At 38.2% G+C, this 17,568-nt stretch overlaps 1 long non-coding RNA gene across 1 annotated transcript; it reads right to left on the bottom strand.

Annotated features, from left to right (window-relative positions):
- Positions 1 to 11,413: 11,413 nt before the first annotated feature.
- On the bottom strand, positions 11,414 to 12,668 carry LOC120110375. Its single transcript, XR_005511303.1, has 2 exons — positions 12,399 to 12,668; positions 11,414 to 11,777 (listed from the first exon to the last, which is right to left on the bottom strand). It is a non-coding gene; the product is annotated as an uncharacterized LOC120110375 (long non-coding RNA).
- Between the last annotated feature and the right edge of the window lie 4,900 nt (positions 12,669 to 17,568).

Here is a 17,568-nt window from a genome sequence, read left to right as displayed (position 1 = left end):
TCACAGAGATCTCCATTTAAAAACGCTGTCTTAACATCCATTTGATGAAGTTCCAAATTATAGTGTGCTAGAAGTGCCATGATAATTCTATAAGAATCTTTTGATGAAACCGGTGAAGAAATCTCATTATAGTTCATGCCCTTTCGCTGAGTGAATCCTTTAGCAACCAATCTAGCTTTTAGTCGTTCAACATCCCTTTTTGAGTCTAGCTTGGATTTGTAAACATATTTGCAACCTATGGCCTTAACATGTGGTGGAAGTTCAACAAGTTTTCAAACTCTATTTTTCTTCATAGAAAGCATTTCATCTTCCATGGCATTCAGCCATTTATCTTAGTCAGATCTTGTTAATGCTTCATTAAAAGAGACAAGATCAATATTATGCCCAATATTAAAATCACTCTTCAGTAAGTAGACAATATAGTTATTAAGCAAGACAGAACTTATTTTCCTTTGTGATCTTCTAACCTGTAGTTCAGAAAATGACTCAATTGTGGTTGGAGGAGGAATGTGAGGCTCTTCTTGATGCCCAGATTCTTCATTAATTGTTGTAATCGGCTGAGAAATAACTCTTTCTTGTACAATGAGAATTGGAATCACAACTTAATTCGGTTCAGCAAAAGTTTTCTTTAATATAGAACTCCCACTATTACCAATATCATTCTCTAGAAATTTCTTCATAATGGACTCAATAATTCTGGTGCCACGATTAGGACTATAGAACTTATAGCCCTTTGATCTATAAATTCTGGTATAGATTTGGGGTCTTTTTTTTTAATAGGATTATAAATCTTAACCTCAACTAGGCAGCCCCAAACTCTAAAATGGGCTAAATTGGGTTTACGTCTTATCTACAATTCAAAAAAAAGTTTTCTCAACAGCTTTACTAGGAACCTTTTCCAAAATGTACATGACAAATTTCAATGCTTCATCCCATAAGAATTCTGGCAAATTTGTTCTAGTTATCATACTCCTGACAATATCCTTCAGAGTCCGATTACGCCTTTCAGAAACACCATTTTGCTCAGGTATTCTTGGCATTGTGTATTGAGGAACTATCCCACATTCTTAAAAATCTCGCAAAATTATCCATGTTCTGACCGGATTCGTCATACTTACCATAGTATTTACCAATGGTCAGATTTCACAATTTTAATACTCTTCCCACATTGCTTTTCTATTTTCATTTTAAATATCTTGAATTTCTCAAGAGCGAGAGATTTATCATTAATTAAGTAAACATAATCATAACACGAGAAATCATCAATGAAGGTTATGAAATATTTATTCCCACATATAGTAGAAAGTAACAGTCTACTAATATTGGGGTGAATAAGATCCTAAAGACAATCACTCCTAGTGGATCTCTTCCTTATAGTTTTAGTCAGCTTTTTTCTTATGCAATCTATTCAAGTGTCAAAATCCAAAAAATTTAGAGAGAGCAGAATCTCAACTTTCATCAATCTCTCCATTCGCTCCCTTGAAATGTTCCATAAATGCTTATGCCACAATATAGAGAAACTTCTTACCAGCCAATATAGGGAGCCAGCAAAATGGCATTGTATAATATAAGCAATTATTTTTTTTTAATAATTAGATGCTAGGGTTGTTACCACTATTAGTTCTTGTAATTATTAGGGTTGGGCGGTCTCCCTTTGATTACCAAGACTAATCAAATTCCCTCTAGAAGTTGGTGACTGCATAGGTTTCATTGCAACAACCACACCCTTTTAAGCTAAAATCCCAAAACAAAAGGGTATCCAAAGGATTACAAAAAAAGCCCTTTTACCATACATGAGTAGTAATCATATCAGTCTTAATTCTCTCCTTATGATGTACATATCACTATCTGAAGGGTCTTGTTCATCCATTCATTACCATTTATGCATCGGTTATAATAAGATGACACAGATATAGAAGAGGTATAGGTTATAGGACTCATATAGTACATCCACGCCATTCTTACTCGCAGCAGATGGTGGGTCATTGAGCTGCACCCTTCAGTTCATGTCATGAACTAGAGGAACTCCGGACTGGTGAAGGTTGTTTTGGTAATCTAACATTGGGCACGTTAAAAAGCATTCTTTCTTTGTGAGCACTCTAAAGTTCTACTTGACCCAACGCTAGGGACAACCGAGTAAGGCCCATGCTTGAGGAAATAGGACACCAGTGTGTGGTATCCAGTATTCAATGTTCAACGTATGTCACCTACTCAATTTGTCCACTAGCAAGCCTTAACGAGTAGCAAAGGGAAGGGTGCCGTTCTTCCTCATCCAGCATTCTGCATGGGAACTTTTCTTTTTGCCTTCAGTATTTTTTTAATGTTGCCAGAGCTTCCAGCAGGCACTACAAGGCATTTTAAGTTTGATGCATGTGATGTAGCTAGTTTCAATTGGAGATCGATGAGCTATAGTTAGGATGGTGCTATCTCGTTTCCATCTCATATAATTATTTTCAATCAAGGTTTCAATAGCAGACAATTGGCTTAAAAGGGAAGAAGCATTCAAAACTGTGGAAACAACATATTTTATTTAATATCATTCAAATATAACGCATGCAATCAATGGATGATAACATATCTATCTAATCAACTTGGGCTATTAATTAAATAGTCCGTAATCAACTTGAAAAACATATAAGTCTAATTACGGTAAGAGCCTTGGTGCATCATTGTAAAGTCATCTTTGGGCTAACAATACAACACGCTATAAGGTACTCTTAAGACATATCATGAAGCTAATTAACAAAATCACATCAGCTTTCGAAACACCATCACCTTTGGGCAGAAGAATGATTCTAGGCTAATGCAATCCCATTAATCACTTCATGTCATTTTTCCAAATCATCATACACAATAACACCGCAAGATATTGCATTCAATGATCTGGCAAAATGCAATGTTACCCTTTTTTTTGTTGAGAAAATCAGATAAATATCAGTGAGTGTGCCACTTTGGTGACTACCACCCACTTCAATTTCAAAATATTCTCTTAATGGGAAAATAAGGATAGTCTTTATACCCAACAAATTTCAATCACAAAAATAATGGTTTATGTGACAAAAACATAACCATCAAACACACTACAAACAAAATCAAAAACATATGTGATTGATTAAACAAATATGTTAATTACAAAAGGCATATATGGCTGCAAGAAATGTCCAAAATTTAACAATTTATTAATTTAACACCTCAATAATTAATATGCATGAGAGCCTTAATTCAGATTATTCAATATTTAAATAACAACTAAATGGGTTACTAACTCTTAATCCCAACCCAAAATCCATTATGGTCCATTAAATAAAATTGAGCTGGTTATATAAAAGAGCCCAACCTGCAACCATGGACCCATACAGAACCCAAATACCAATCAAAAGAAAACCTAGACAGTTTCTCCCTAACTTCTTCCTCTAGCCGCCGCCTCCCCTGTTTTTTTTTTTTTGTTTGTTTGGGAAGCAGCCATAGGCTGCTACCCATCGCTGCCCCATGGTGGCAGCCCGCGGCTGCCACCCATGGCGGCCACCCACGCCGGCCACTGCGAGTGGCCGGCGACGCTCCCCGGGCCACCATGACGCCCCATGGCCGACCGTAGGGTGGCTCGGGACACGCCCCGGCCCGCAGCGGCGATGGCGTCCGCCTGCTGTGGCACTGTGGGGCGGCCGTCCGCCCGCAGTGGTGGCGGGCGAGCCGCCTCGGCCTCCTTCCGCCGGTCGTCGCACGGCACAGAGGCGTCGGCCAGCGGAGAGGAAGGCCCTTTTTTTTTAAAGCAACATGTGGCTGCCTTCCATGGCAGCCACCATGCCGGCCACCACCCGTAGCCGGCGACCCCCATCTCCAGGTCGTCGTGACGCCACGAGGCGCGTGGCCAGCCCGTGGAGTCGTCTAGCTCGGCCGTGGGGTGGCCGGGCTCGTGGGGTCGGGCATTCTCCCGTGGCGGAAACGCGGGAGCCACCTTGGCTTCCTTCCGCCGCCTCGCACGGCGCAGAGGCGTCGGCCGGCGGCGAGGAAGATCCTATGCCATTCTCCTCATCTTCTCCTACGTTTTACTCATCCTCCATGAATAGATCTAAAAGGGGGGATTAGAAAACGACGAAGAAGATGAAGGAATAGGCCTGCGGCTGGGAGGAAAAATCTACAGGAAGGAAAGGATAAAAGGATGAACAGTGAAATCCTTTTCCTTTTTCTTTTTTTTTAAATCCGAAAATTATATACAATCATATTTTATTTAAATCTAAAATAAAATCAAATCAGATATTTGATTATCAATGAAAAATTTGTGTATGCAGATTTATGCAGAAGATTCACTCACTAATGCATAAAATTAATTCGAAAATCCAGATGAAATCATAATTGTGTATGAAGGATTCTAATCTTAGCATAGAGGCTCTGATACCAATTGTTAGTTATAAATAATAAAATGCTAAGATTTAGAATCACAACAATAGTGTATTCAAGTTTGAGAGATATACCTGTGGAAGATATATTGAATATGTTCTTCAATCATCTGGAATAATAGCAGCTGGATCTTCCCTTCCTTGCTCCTCACAAAAGATAGCCATCAATGGGGCAAGCTATCAACCATATGGAGAGAAGAGGAAGACCTAGCCTTTATATAGAAAACATAAAAGAGCCTTCTCATTAAAGGCTCCAAAATCCTAATTGGGTTTTCTGGCCTACATACTAAAATTACCACAATAAATAGGACTCAATCCTATACATCCAAGGTGCACCAAAGCCCATAAAACAAAATAATCACACATCATATTAGGCTTAACCATAGTACCATTCTGAGCCATACGTCTAACCCGTTTTATAAAATAAAAATACGCAATCAGTGTAAGTCCATATTTTGAAATTATTCCAACAAAATAATGTCAAATTAACCAAAAAGCACGACATTATCACCTAAATGGTTACTTGCCCATGCTTTAACAGATCAACAACCGCCAGCATGAGGTATTAATGCACAAAATAAGGATATCGAGCAAAGCAGCATAGTGTAAAAAATATGTGATTTGCAATTTCAAAAGACAGGTTATTATAGCTCAACTCAAAAATAAAAACCAAATGAATTGATGGATGCAGAGGACAGGTTAAAAAAGTAATGAAGTAGAACTTCATCAGCAAGAATATCTGCAAGCGCATTGGACTACTTGATCTAAACCATATGCTCCTCTAGTTTTAATCATCTCTCATCCTTCATCGTGATGCTGGTTTGAGATTTAACCAACGATAGAACATCCTAAGTCCCATCCGCCCTTGCATTACCTTGAATCTTCATGCAGTTCAAAGAGTGACCCCTAATTCAAATTGTACCTTAACTCAGGCACTAAATTATTAGTTCCAAAACCAACAAAGAGCTCCATATTTTTTCAAGCACCAACAGAGAATTCTTATCCAGGAAATAAAAAAAGTGCATGTGAGATTAAATGAAACCCAAATTGGATACATCACTGAGACGCAGCTGCTGCTTGACTTGAGTGAAGAGATGAGGCTGGAGAATCTTCAGATGTTTCCAAGGAACAAAACAAATTAAGCACCGCGATTGCAGCAAAGAGAGTAAGCATTAAGGAAGAGAGAGATATAACAAGGCCTTTCCATGGGAGCAGTTGGGGACAGCTCCTGGGGCCCTACCACTGGTAGGCAATGCCTGAAGAGGTTATAAGCAAAGGGCAGACACAAAATTGTGGGTTTCATAAGAGGGTTTAACGCAGAGATTCTGCATCATATAAGTGTAAGAAAATAATAGATGGAAAGAAGGAAGAACTTATCAGTTGAGGCGTGATTTTACTGTCCTTAAGAATAGATCGCGCCCCTCGGAGAATGAATCTCGGTGTAGCAGGTAATGGCGGCCTATCCTCCAGGATACAACAACTGGATCACTCCAAGCGCACACTCGCAGATGCAGTGATCTTGTCGAACAGCCCAGAAGTGCTCAGAAAAAGAAAACAGAGGAGAGTATCCTCTCGGGAGCACAGAAAACAGAGAGAGAGAGTAGAGTATCCTCTCAGGAACACAGAAAACAGAGAGAGAGAGGCTTTCGGGAATCAGAGAGAGGATTAAGATTTTGATAAGATATCTCTATCGGATCTGATAGGTTTAAAAATAAAGGAAGAGACGTATTTAAAAGACACGTCATTTTACCAAAGATGTGTTTTTAAAAGACGCGACGTTTTATCTAGAGATAAAAACAATTCAAAAAATAAAACGGCAAAAAGAAACCTGACTCAAGCCTACACCCGCGGGGGGGGTCCCCCCCTGCGCGTGATAATCGAGCGCGACGCGCCCGGTTAAACGTTTCCGGATCGGATTCGCCAATTTTGGCATAGACCTCCATTGGGCTTATGCGCGCGTGGGCTACTTTCTTTCTTTGCTTCACCAAGTTAAAAGGTTGAATACTATATAAAGATCTTTTGAGTTTTATTCCTTTCCAATGTGGGACTAAAGAAAGTATACTAGATAAAAGGACAAAAGACAAAGAAGGGCAGACTCGGAATTTTGAAATATTCCAACAATCCCCCACATATTTTAAAATTCAATAATAAGTTAACGAGCGCGAGAGTTCAATGCATCAAATTGGTGTCTTTGAGACTATGAACCATTTTTAGGACTAGTAAGTATGACTTACAGAACTTTTGGTGAAACATGAAATTTCTATGAACCAAAAGTCCTTTATGTAAATTAGTGACTCATAGCCCACATTGACCTCTCAAGTTCTGGGCTTGTTCTAAACGGGTTGGTGCAAATAGGCCATGCACCTTACCTGGATATTCATGAGTGCTTTAGAGAACTGCCTAATTCTCATAGGAAGCGGCCCCACTCCCACACCCATATAGGTGGATCCATCAAGTGTGTACTGCAGGTAGACACACCATCCTAAAAGACTATGGTATCCATTAAGAGCTTTACCTCATCCTTATCTACTGCAGTTTGCACTATCTACACCATAGGGATGGATTTTCAAAAATTAAATATGATAGTGTACTCACAGTCAACTAGCGACTTGTTATTACCCATATGAACATGCTTCATGGGATCTCCAATCACACATGTTGGGTTTCTGTTGTTATTGACTTTGATATAGGCATTAGTCCCATCCCCCTCGATGTTTCACTCACTAGTTTTCTACCTAGTGGTTTTGTCAAAGGATCGGCCAAATTCAACTCTGACTTTACAAACTCAAGAGATATAATCCCATCATCAAGCAGCTGCCTTACAATATTATGTCTCAACCTTATGTGTCTATTCTTTCCATTATAAACTTTATTCTTAGCTCGATATATAGTAGCTTGGTTATCACAAAGAATAGACACAGAAGGTGTTGGTTTATTCCATAATGGAATATCTCCCACAAGATTTCTAAGCCATTCAGCTTCAGAACCTGCCTTTTCTAAGGCAATAAACTCGGACTCCATCGTAGACCGAGCGATGCATGTTTGCTTGGATGATTTCCAAGATACTGCACCCCCACCAAGAGTAAAGATATATCCACTCGTGGATTTCATCTCATCTGAATCAGAGATCCAATTTGCATCACTATACCCTTCTAGTACAGCTGGAAATCCACGATATAACAAACCATAATTAATGGTTCCTTTCAAGTACCTTAGTACTCTATGAACATCACTCCAATGATCCTTACTAGGATTATGAGTATACCTACTTAATCTTCCTATTGCATAAGCAATATCAGGACGAGTGCAGTTAACTAAAAACATTAAACTACCAATGATGCCAGCATATTCTATTTGTAAAATACCATTTTCTTTATTTTTCCTTAAATGTATACTAGCATCATATGGAGTAGATACGGGTTTACTATCATAATGCTCAAATTTTCTTAAAATTTTCTCAATATAGTGTTCTTGTTATAGCATAAGTCCATTAGAACTTCTTGTTATTTTAATGCCAAGAATTACATCAGCTTTACCCATATCTTTCATATCAAAATTTGAAGCTAAAAATTTCTTAGTATCTATAACTATATTCAAATCAGTTCCCATTATAAGCATATCATCAACATACAAACATATAATCACAACAACATTATTAACAACCTTACTATAAACACACTTATCAGCCTCATTAATTAGAAAGCCATTAGATACCAATACTTTATCAAATTTTTCATGCCATTGTTTAGGTGCTTGTTTTAATCCATATAAGGATTTTACTAATTTACAAACTTTGTGCTCATTACCAGGAACAACACAACCTTCAGGTTGTTCCATGTAAATTTCTTCATCTAATTCTCCATTCAAGAATGCAGTTTTTACATCCATTTGGTGAATTACTAAATTATAAATGGATGCTAATGCAATGAGTACTCTAATAGATGAAATTCTAGAAACTGGTGCAAAGGTGTCAAAATAATCAATATCTTTTCTTTGTGAGTATCCTTTTGCTACTAATCTTGCTTTAAACTTATCAATTGAATTATCTGGTTTTAACTTTCTTTTAAAAATCCACTTACAACCAATTGATTTAGCACCTGGAGGCAAATCAACTAAGGTCCATGTATGATTAGACATAATAGACTCTATTTCATTATTAATAGCCTCCTTCCAAAAAGGTGCATCAGCTGAAGTTATTGCTTCTTTATAAGTTTGAGGTTCATTATCAACAAGAAAAGTGTAAAAATCATTTCCAAAATTTTTCTCTTTTCTAGTTCTTTTACTTCTTCTTAAATCAATTTCATAATTTTCATGTGCCTCCTTTTCTTGTTTATTATGAGGCAGAGAGTCAATTTTTTCTTTACCTAGTTTCATAGGAAAGATATGTTCAAAGAAATCAGCATTTTTAGATTCTACTATAGTGTTGGGTTCCATAATATTAGATTCACATTTTAATACCAAGAATCTATAAGCAGCACTATTTAATGCATAACCAATAAATAAGCAATCAAAGGTTTTAGGTCCCAACTTTCTTTTCTTTGGTTCAGGTAATAGAACTTTGGCCAAACACCCCCACACTTTAAGATAAGTAAGGTTAGGTACATGACCTTCCCATAACTCATAGGGTGTCTTACCAATTTTCTTATAAGGTATTCTATTTTGAATGTGACAAGCAGAGAGAATAGCTTCCCCCCACAAATAAAGAGGTACTCCTGAGCTTATTAACATAGCATTCATCATTACTTTTAGAGTTCTATTTTTACGTTCAGCAACTCCATTAGATTCAGGAGAATATGGTGGGGTAATCTCATGAATTATACCTTTTTCTTCACAAAATTTATTGAAGAGATTATACTCATATTCTCCTCCTCTATCAATCCTTATTCTTTTAATTTTCTTATTAAATTTATTTTCTACTTCAGTAACATATTGCTGAAATTTTTCAAAAGTTTCATCTTTAGTCCTAAGTAGATATACCTTAGTGTATTTAGAATAATCATCAATAAAAGTTATGTAAAATCTTTTTCCTCCTCTAGTTGGAGTGTTTTTCAAATCTCCTAAATCAGAATGTATTAATCCAAGTAATTCAGTTTCTCTTTCTATTGACTTATGACTCTTTTTAGTAGATTTAGATTCTACACACACTCACATTTATCATTCACATTTCCAAAGGTAATATTATTTAACAAGCCTAGGTCTTTCATTTTCTTGATATAAGAAAAATTAATATGTCCTAATCTACCATGCCATACATCAACAGAATCAATCAAATAAGCAAAAGATGATGCATTTTCATTCATAGTTTCGGTTACATTCAAGACAAATAAACCCTGGTTACAATAACCCTTCCCAATGAAAACATTGTTCTTAGTCATTACAATTTTATCAGACTCAAAATACACTTTAATTCCAGCCTTTCCTAATAAAGATACAGATACTAAGTTCCAACAGATATTAGGAACATGCAGCACATCATTCAGGAAAAGGACTTTTCCTGATGTTAGCTTGAGGAGTACTTTTCCTTTGCCAACCACTGGCGAGGGTCTCGAATCACCCATGAACACTTGTTCTTCGCCTTCATTTAAGGGAATGTAGGAAGTAAATGCACTCCTATTGCCACAAATATGTCTGGTAGCCCCAGAGTCTACCACCCAGTCCTTTGCTGCCATAACCATGTTGGTTTCAGACACAACTGCTGCAATAATATCTGTCTCTACCAAGTTAGCATTTGGTGTAGCAGATATATCATTCCTTTTTCTAAACCTGCATTGATTAGCATAATGTCCAGATTTTCCACAAACAAAACAAGTTCCTTTTCTTTTAAAACCAAGACCTTGGAACTTAGGTTTCTTATCATTTTTGAGATAAGGCTTCTTGGACTTTGAACGAGACCCACCTGGTTTGTTGACTATTACATTGGCTTTGGAAGTCATTTCCTTGGCCAATTGTTCTCGGTCTCTGACTCGATTTTGTTCTTCAAGTCTAATATGAACAATAACATCTTCAAGACTCATATGTTTCCTTTTGTGCTTCATGCTGTTTTTATAATTTTTCCAAGACTCAGGTAATTTTTCAATCAGACAGCCGGCTAGGAAAACTTCTTGAAGTATTATGTCTTCATTTTTAAGATCAGTGACTAGCCTATGAAAATCATGGATTTGTGATGAGACATCCCTATCCTCAGACATTTGAAAGTGCAAAAAATTTCCTATAGCATATTTTTGTACTCCAGCATCTTCTAACACATATTTTTTGTTCAGATTCTCCCAAATTTCTGCAACTTCTTTGTATGAACAGTAGACATCAAAAAGTTCATTGGACAGTGTACTCAGAATTGTGTGCCTACAGATTTTATTTCCATGTTCCCACTCTTTGAATTTAGTGTCAAAATCTTCAGACCCTTCTATCGGTTTTGACTGATTTAAATACCGAGCAAAATTAAGCATGTCCAATGCAGAATAAACACGTTCTTGCCATCTCTTAAAATACATACCATTGAAACTCTCAATTTTAGAAGTATCGGGCATCGATCTAGCAGTAATCATAGCAGAATCCATGTCGATCTATTCTTAAGATTGTAAGAAAATAATAGATGGAGAGAAGGAAGAACTTATCAGTTGAGGCGTGATTTCACTGTCCTTAAGAATAGATCGCGCCCCTCGGAGAATGAATCTCGGTGTAGCAGGTAATGGCGGCCTATCTGTCCTTAAGAATAGATCGCGCCCCTCGGAGAATGAATCTCGGTGTAGCAGGTAATGGCGGCCTATCCTCCAGGATACAACAACTGGATCACTCCAAGCGCACACTCGCAGATGCAGTGATCTTGTCGAACAGCCCAGAAGTGCTCAGAAAAAGAAAACAGAGGAGAGTATCCTCTCGGGAGCACAGAAAACAGAGAGAGAGGAAACGCGGGGGGGGGGGGGGGGGGGGGGGTCCCCCCCTGTGCGTGATAATCGAGCGCGACGCGCCCGGTTAAACGTTTCCGGATCGGATTCGCCAATTTTGGCTTAGACCTCCATTGGGCTCATGCGCGCGTGGGCTACTTTCTTTCTTTGCTTCACCAAGTTAAAAGGTTGAATACTATATAAAGATCTTTTGAGTTTTATTCCTTTCCAATGTGGGACTAAAGAAAGTACACTAGATAAAAGGACAAAAGACAAAGAAGGGCAGACTCGGAATTTTGAAATATTCCAACAATAAGTATAAGTTGCACACCATTCAGTTAAGTTTTGTTCTTTACCTGGACAAATCCAGAGTTTACCCCAATCGAGAACAAGAAGAAAATATTCTTGGTGAATCATAGCGGAGAAAGCGTGAACAAGAGACCGATTAATCGACACTGCTTTTGCTTGACTAAATATCTTCACATGCAGATCTTGTCTACAATATCAAAATGAAGATAGCATTATAAATCTGAAAAAAGTAAAATACAGGTAGATAATTGAAGATTTCAAATTTGTGAGGTAATCCAATAATTTGCAGCCATAATTATGTTCCAAAAGCCAAAATAATTTCAAGAAATCTAAAAATAAAAGGCTCTCTTCATAGAAGAAGAGTGAGAGAGGCAAGCATTACATGAACCAGGAAACTGACGCCATTCTCGATGTGTGGTTTCCAGGGGTAGATCTGAAGCAGTTCCCAATAATCTTGGATCAATTCAAGAAGACGGAGAAGAAGGGCGGTGGGTGATTGGTTTTCTAGGGCTAGACGTGGAACCGATCTCGGATGTCTCGGATCTAAGGAAAAAGAAAAGAAAATAGAAAGATATGAAAAGAAAGATAGAAAAAAACATATAATGATCGTTTAGGGTTTTATCTGAAAAAGGCCGGAGTTGCCTCAGATCAACCAAGAAGAAGAAGGAGATAAAAAGAAGAAAGAGAAGATATACCAGAACCAAAAAAAGACAGCCAAGAAATCGTCTAATCTAGCCAAGAAACACAACAACTTGATCTCAAAAGCCTGCAAGAAAAGACACAAGGAGGGAGGGGCTTAGGATCAAACCTTTTCTTGAATCGTTGCCTAGCAGCCCCTTTTACCCGATCAATCGTTGGATCTTGCCAAGAAACACCAGGAATTCGTATAATAGCTCAAGGCAAAGAAACAAGAAAGAGATGGGTTGAGATCAAGAAAAAGATGGGTTGAGATCAGACATTTTCTTGCTTGGGGGAAGACCGGCGAAGGTATCAGAACCCTATGCCGCCCTCGATCTGGAGGGGGCCGCAAAGAGAAGGCGGACATGAGGGGAAAGGAGAGGGCGGGCTTGAGAGGGGAGGGAATTCAAAAGCGGGAGTTGGGACGGACGCCGGGTTGGGGGTATTTATAGGGCCGGAAATGAGCTCGGCCGGCCCGAGCCGACTTTTGGCTAAGTTGGAAAGAGTTTAAATAGACAGCCCGTTTTTTAGGGCCAGACTTGGAAGTATCACTGGCCCATCCAAGTCCAAACAAGGAGCAAAACATAGTACGAATTTAGACCCAAATTAATTTATTTTTATATGTTGGTATTTAAAAAAAGATGGGAAAGTAAAGAACCAATTAAAATGAGTTTATCTAAGAATAATATATCATATATCACTTACTCATATTATAGAAGATAGTCCAATTTTTAACTAACTCATTTTTTCATAAAGTAATATTATGAAATATTAAACTTTAATCGGATTCGGACCAGATCTATTTTTGGCCCAAATAGGTAATTCGGACCGGCCCAATTAAATTTGGGCAGGGCTCGAGCCTAGATTATTTAAAATTTTTCAGGCCTAAGCTCGGGCCGAAGTTCGGAAAAAAATCGAGCATGGTTCCACAAGGGCCATGGCCCGGCCCGGCCCATTTTATATTTGAGCCCGGTAAACTATATGCTGAATTAGCTTTAGATATTTTACACTGCTTGATTATCTAATTTACTTTATGAGCCTAAAAAAGGACCGGTAAAAAAATCCAATTTGTAAATAAATATGTCGCAGTAAAATTATTTATAGATACCTGTTTGAAGTTTGAACTCCATACAAGATCTTAAAATACATGCCTCGCAATATGCTAAGGTAGAACTATGTTCAAGTCTGTCATTAGAAAGTAACTTATAAGTCCAAACGACAAGCTTCAAATGAAGTCAGTGGGGCTTCACTCCAGATGGAAATACATTGAGAGAGAAATAAAAATCAGGTCCCTGATTAAATTGCAACTTACTTATAGGTACCTATACTTGACAATAATTCATGCATCTTTCAAATTCAACTTATACATAAATAATTTAACACTAAATTTGCCTCTAATTGTATGCTAAGTTACTTGTAAAGCTTCACATAAAGGTTCTCTTGACTTTAGAAAATAATATACGGGCAAATGCACTTATAGGAGGAAAACATAATGAAATATAAATTGAAAATTGATCAAGTATGAGAAAGACCAAGGATAAAGAGTGAGTGAAAGGAGGGAAAGAGAAAGCATTGGCTTAAGCAAACTTCTTCATTTTAGCCTTGAAACTAAAGCCTAAGAAGTGATAAAAATGATCAAAAAAATAACAACTCTGCATTCAAGTTACCATTAACGCGGCAAACAATGCCCATTTTCTGCAGTTATTTGACCTTGTTGTCCTCATCACTGTGGCGATGCCCAATACCGTTTTCTAAATTCGCAAGCATACTTCTTTTTTTTTTGGGTACAAGAATCATCTCAAATTTTATATATAAACAAAGAAGAAGTAACAGCCTGAAAACAACAAGCGACCCATCAAACTAATCCATTGAACATAACTGAATTTAACAATCTATCGATGCCTCTAACATACCTTTGAATTAGTATGGCTCCTAATGAGAGGAGGAAGAGCCACTGAGGTGGTAGCACAGTGGGAGCGTGGCCTCACTTCTACCTTCGTGGTTCCGAGTTCGAAATGCGCGGGCATCGATTAAATTATGGAGACCAAAGGCTTTCTGCTCGGACACGTGGAATGGGAGAGCGTATCGTTCTGCTAGTAACCTCGGTGGTGCTGGATATGACGTACTCATACATGGTATTCGAGCCGGAGCCCAGAGGGGTAACCGAGCCGGATCCACGGGTGGGGAGGGTATAGGCCTGACCACGGTTCAGTTCTAACCGAAAAACCGGACCGGAACCGAACCGGAAAGAACCGGACCGGAACCGGAACCGTGTCTCACGGTTCTTAACCGAATCGGAACCTTGAGGAATACGGTTCGGTTTAGGTTCCAGGTTTGATGGAACCGAAACCGGAACCGAAACCGGAACCGGCGGTTCGGTTCCGGTTCGAACCGAAAAAATGACTATTTTATCCCTCCTAACAACTAAAAAACGGCTAGTTTGAGGGGCATTTTGGGAAACGAAAATTATCTCCAACACTATATATACCTCTCCAAATTAATTTTTTCACCACACCACTCAATCTTCCAATCTCTCTCTCTCAATTTTTCACTCTCTCAATTATTCAATCTATTCCAATTCTCTACACATTCCATAACCTTCCCATATTTTTATTTTTCCCAATCCAATTATCAAAAATGTCTTCCTCCCGCTCAAATAAAGGCAAAAAAATATATGTTCCAAACTCAAATTCTTGGGATCCAAATTACCGACCCCCCTCTATTGATGAGTAAATAATAAAATGAGGTACAAATTATCATTTTGTATTAATTACACAATCTATTTGTATTTAAATTTTTTTCCAAATTAATTACACAATCTATTTTTTTCAAAATTTTATAACCAGAACTAGAACCGTCTAGAACAGAAACCGAAACCGGCGGTTCCGGAACCGTGGTCAGGTCTAGGAGGATATGAGTAAAACCGACCGGAGTGCCCAATACACGGTCATTTCTGCCCGCATCGAACATTCTCCTGGCGGAGTGGGGGCCCAGTGGGGACTGCTATGCGGGGGTGGGCTTGTCCCTTCCTCCCCCCTTCCCCTTTTTTTAGCACAAAAAAAAAAGAGAGGAGGAAGAAGATACCTTGCTTTTCCAAATTGTCATTGCAAGACTTGATGCAATTCCATTGAGAGCATATCACAGAACTCTTCAGCTAGTTCAAAGGTACTATTACCATTAAATTTTAGACTATGGCCCTTGGTAACCATTGGTAGATGTCAAATAGAAGAGGCAAAGCGACACGGACATAGAAAGAGATTTTAGGGAAATTGGTGGCTTTATTTGTTCTCCTCTCAAATCTGAAAGTTGACAAGAGATGTAACAGATATGATGTTCAAGAAGACATGAAACTCGCATAGTTCCATTGAAAGCATGACATCAAAGTGCTGGATGGAGTGGAGGTCTCTCGTCGAATTAAGTTATGTTTCAAAGCTAGTCTTGAATTAAGAAGTTCTATTTCAAATGTAGTGTTTATGAATTCTCACATGCTGCCCAACTCCAGTGTAATAAAGCTCAGAGCTTCAATGGGTAGAATGAGCTTAAGGCGTATTTGGTTCTTGACTCGAATCGGATTGATCATATTCTCTAGCATATTTGGTTTATGATCAGGATCAGAATCAAAATGGAATTAAGACTCTAACCAAACATACTCTTAATAAAATCAGTTTGACATCTTTGACATAATGTTGGTCATATCCTTTGACATAATCTTTGGCTGGAATCGGATTGACCATATCCTCTAATATATTTAGTTTATGACCGAAATCGGAATCGAAATCAAAATAGAATTAAGACTCCAACCAAATATACTCTTAATAAAATCAGTTTGACATATTTGACCTAATGTTGGTCATATCCTTTGACGTAATCTTTGACTGGAAACGGATTGATCATATCCTCTAACATATTTGGTTTGCGACCGGAATCAAAATCAAAATGGAATTAAGCCTCCAACCAAACATACTCTTAATAAAATCAGTTTGACATCTTTGACATAATGTTGCCTATGCGGTGGACCTCAAATCTTCGTCCGCACTAGGCTGACTAAAAGCATTACGACTGCGATCATAATTGTGTGGAATTAGGCTTGTGAGATTAGAAGAGCTAGGATTTGGAACTTTTCTTAGGATTAGGCCTGTGAGACTGAAAAATGGAAAGCCCCTCCCTATCTTGAGTGGGCTAGTGTTTAAAAATACAGTTGGATGGTTATAATGATGCTATCAATCAATTCTAACGATCACAAATAGTTCTGAACAGAATTTATTTGCACTTATATTCGATTAAATGTTTGAACTGCCTGTCCGTTCGTTTGAACTAAATGCGGGATCCCAGATTCCGTGTTTCGTTCAAACTCCCTCTCATTTCGGATATTGTTAAACTAATTGTGGGTTCCAAATCCCATGTTCAGTTCCAACTCCTCTATTTAGTTTAACCTCCTTTTCATTTCACAAATGCTTGAATAATTGCAGGATCCCAGATCCCATGTTCACCTCAAACACCTCTATTTAGAGATCCCAGATAGCCTTGGAGCAGCAAGAGGAATTGAACGCATCCACATACTAGAACAATGGCTAACTTGTCCATAACAACAGAAACAGAAGAAATCATCCGATGATTTCTATTATGATTATTTGCATGGTGAGGAAGCTGGAACATAGTTCCTGTGAGTTGATTGAAGATGCCAAAAAATTGTTATTGGAGACCGGTCTTCTTCCCAAGATAAATTGGAGGACTCAACAACGCCACAAGGAAGGGCTCTGCAACCGTATGCACCCATCACTGGTTCTTTGTTTTTAGAGCCCATTGTTCTGAATTGTCCCTCCATGATCATTGCTTGGCCTAGTAGAACCTGTTCATATGATTAATTTAGCAGCAGGTGTACTATAAAATTCAATGAGGATAAGGTCACCCTTGATTAGGGATTTGTCTGGCTATCCCTCATCTGGCTCCTTTGTCATACCTCCGACCCGAGATCATGAGCTGAGGGTCGCGGTAGCTGCTGCACACTCATAGAAAGCTCTTCCCCCACGAGCATGTAAGGCATCTCAATGTGACATCATCAATATGCAGCAGAATAATTTAAACTAATAATATATGATCTTTATTTCATTAACTAATTCAAGTTACAATATCTCATAATACTATCATTAGTCTAAGATAATACATCAATTTAAATAAACTCTAATATAAGATAGCTTATGCCATAGTTCTTCTAGTCGCTCTCCTATATTGAAAAATCTCGGTCGAGATAATTTTTTGAATATGTAAAAATAGTAAAAAATTATATAATGAGCTAGACA

The sequence above is a fragment of the Phoenix dactylifera genome, chromosome 4 (genome assembly GCF_009389715.1).
Source record: "Phoenix dactylifera cultivar Barhee BC4 chromosome 4, palm_55x_up_171113_PBpolish2nd_filt_p, whole genome shotgun sequence".
Classification (NCBI taxonomy): Eukaryota; Viridiplantae; Streptophyta; class Magnoliopsida; order Arecales; family Arecaceae; genus Phoenix; species Phoenix dactylifera.
This window is presented reverse-complemented; position numbering and strand designations above follow the sequence as displayed.